The following is a 3097-nucleotide window of genomic DNA, read 5'->3' as shown; positions in this document are numbered from 1 at the left end:
GGCGGGCGGGGCTGCACAGTGCTGCCGCCGGGGCTTGGGCCCCCCTTTGCCAGGGCCCCAGTGGCCTTTGCCACCCCACCCTGCCACGTGGGGAGCCTCGAGCTGAGGCCACTTCCCCTTCCCCGCCCCTCCCCCAGGCTGCCTGCAGGCACATCCTGTCCTGGGCCGAGGGGGCAGGCTAGGGGACCTTGAGTCGCGGTGGCCTGGGTGCGCCCCCCCGCCCCCCCCCCGCTGGGCCCCAGCAGACGCTGCAGCCCACCCGAGGTGAGCCTGGCCAGGGTGGGTGGCCAGCTGGGTGGGTGGGCCTTGGGAGGGTGGGCGGAGGGCTGCCTGGAGGAGGGGCCAGGGCCGCCCCACCCTGCTCCAGCGGGGATGTTTACTGCGAGCTAGCTAGCGGGAAGAGCCTCCGCCCAGTGGACATTCCTGGGATTCCGGCAGCAGCTCCCGGCGGCCAGCCCCTCTCTCCTCCCCACCGGCAGCCAGCCCGCAGCCCCGATTCCCAGGAGGGACCACGGGAAAGCATGGCACCCCGGCTCTACCCAGAGCTGCTCCCACTCACTGCTGGCCGGCGCCCTCTGGCCTAGCAGCCGGACCGGGGCCCTGCAGAGCCTCAGAGGTCAGCCCAGTCTGCTGCCCACGCTCTGAGGGTGTGCCCTGTGTGTACAGGGCAGTCAGAGCCCTGGGCGCTGAAAAGGTGGGGGACAGTCTGCAAAGACTGGGCTCAGGCTGCGGAGGGAGCAGGGAGAGTGGGGTGCTGGCTTTAGAAGGTGGGGGTGCCTGCCCTGGGGGCGTGCGAGGGGCGCTGTGCTCACTGGCTGGTGCCCCCCGGCCACTTCCTGCCACAGCGTCACTTTGGGGTGGAGAGGGGATGAGTGGCCAGGGACTGGAGGCTAAAGGCCCTCCCAGGGCCCTGGGTGTTGCCCTGGAAACCGGCTCCAGGCCTGGCCTGGGTGTCAGCTGACTGCATGCTCACTGCTGGTCCCAGCCTCAGTTTCCCCATCTGCAAGTTGCAGTGGAACCAGAAACAGGGCAGGGCAGGGCCAGTCCTGGCTGGGCAGGGCAGGGCGCATGGTGGACAGCAGCCCTGGTCTCGGGAGGGAGCTGCGCGCCCAGCAGCAGAGGCTGACCTGCCTGTTGTCCCTGGGCATCCGCCATCCCCGCCCAGTGCCCAAGGTGGGGCTCTGGGGCTGGCCAGCGGGAGGGCACCCCACAGCCTGGGGACAGCACTCCCAGTCCTGACTCTGACCGCTCCCTTGCAGCCGGGGCCTGGGGGCCGCCCTAGGTGGGCCCCTGTACCCCGACCATTCCCCTGGGGAGAGGTCAGGCTGGTGGCCTGCCGGAGGCCCAGCCCCGGGGGGGGGCGTGTGCTCGGGGGGCTCCTCCCCACGGCTCGGGGGAAGCCTGACACCCCGGACCTGTTTGCCTTGGCAGGGGCTGGGGCTCGGCTCCCGCTCTGCAGAGCTGCCTCGGAGCTGCGGCCCGGGGCGCAGGGAGGGCGGCTGGGCTCTGCTGTCCACCCGCGGCCCGGCGGGCCAGGCCCAGCTGCGCCTCCCCTGCGGGGCTCAGGCGGTGGCGCCAGTGGGCCCTGCCCGGCTCTGGGGCCTTGGTCTGGCCTGGTAAGTGCCTCCGCCGCGCTGGTAAGTGCCTCCGCCGCGTGGCCCTGGAGGGTGCGGCCCGGGCTGGCACAGGGGGCTCCACACCTCTGCTGCCAGCTGTGGGCGCTCTGTGGGCCCCGGCTGGTCCCTGCCCTTAAGGGACCCAGCCTGGCGGCCTCGGGGCTGTGGAGATGCCAGTGGGGGCGTCGAACTTGTGGGAGCCCTGCCCTGGGGCCCTCCCTGGAGTGACTGCTTGTGTCGGGGGTGCCGGCGGAGGGGCTGCTGGGCCAGGGGCTGGCGGAGCCGCGTGGGCCGGCCCAGGAGCAGTGTCCGTGCCAGGGCCAGGAGTGGGGCTCCTGGTGCAGGCTCGTGGGGTGCGAGTGTCACCTGGTGTTGGCTTCTGCAGTGTTGATGTGGGCTTTGGCTCCCTCCTCTGGCGTGAGGGTTCAGCTAGATAGCGGGGGGCATGCCCCTGTCTCTGCCCCATCCCTTGCGGGGTCGAGCGCCCTCCACAGACAGTGCCCCCTGGGCACGGCAGCTGCTGAGGCCCACCCAGGCGTCCAGCCTCTGTGGGGGTGCGCCATCTCCCTGCTGGGGCCTCTGGGGAGCCGGGGGAGCAGAGCTCAGGCTCCCCTGGGCCGGGGGGCAGGGCAGGCGGGGCGGGGGCTGCTGGGGCTCAGAGCCCTCCTGCCCTGGGATGGTCCCGCGCGCTCAGCCGGCCGCCATGGGAGCCCCCTTGGGGCCCAACCTGGTGACCCCTGGCCGGGAGGAGCAGCCCTTGGGGGAGGGCGGTAGCTTGGGGGGCACAGGCCAGGGGAGCATGCCCTGACCACTGCTGGCAAGGCCCCAGGCGCGAGGGGGCGGCCGCCTCTCCCGGGCTGAGCCCAGCTCTGGCTGCCCCGGCCCGGCGTTGGGGCACTGTGACCTCTGGCCCCCGGCTGACCCCGAGCAGCTGCCCCAACAGGGCCCCCCCGGGTGGCAGCGCTTTTGAGGGGAGGACCCATGTGGGAGGGCCCGCGCCCAGCACTCGTCCTTGGGGTCAGTTCCCTGGCTGGGCCCCTGGGGCCGGCAGGCACCAAGGGACGCCCGAGGCTGGCTGCCTCCTGACTCCTGAGTTCCGGGGTGGCCGGTGGCGCAGGCTGTGGCCGGGCGGAAGGCCCAGCACAGGCTGTGGGGACCCTGCTCGTCACGTCCCCTCCTGACCTGGCCACTGGCCTGCAGGCCTCCACCCTGGCCCTCAGAAGTCTGCCCTGGAGTCCCTGCTCGCAGCCCCCTTTCCCTGCCACCAGGCCGACCCCGGGGGCTCTGAGGGGAGTGAGGGGGTGCAGCTGGAGTCGGGGGACCCCGGCCCCGGGAACCCCTCGTGGGCGTGGTCTGTGTGGCTGGGACAGGGCAGGTCTGGCTCCGAGGGCCAGGCGGCCTCCTGTCCCGCCTGGCCGGGTGCCAGGGGCAGGCGTGGGAGCGGCAGGGAGGCCCGAGGCCACGGCGTGCCGTCCGTGCGG

The sequence above is a fragment of the Condylura cristata genome, unplaced genomic scaffold, assembly GCF_000260355.1.
Source record: "Condylura cristata isolate star-nosed mole 26May11 unplaced genomic scaffold, ConCri1.0 scaffold00054, whole genome shotgun sequence".
NCBI lineage: Eukaryota > Metazoa > Chordata > Mammalia > Eulipotyphla > Talpidae > Condylura > Condylura cristata.
This window is presented reverse-complemented; position numbering follows the sequence as displayed.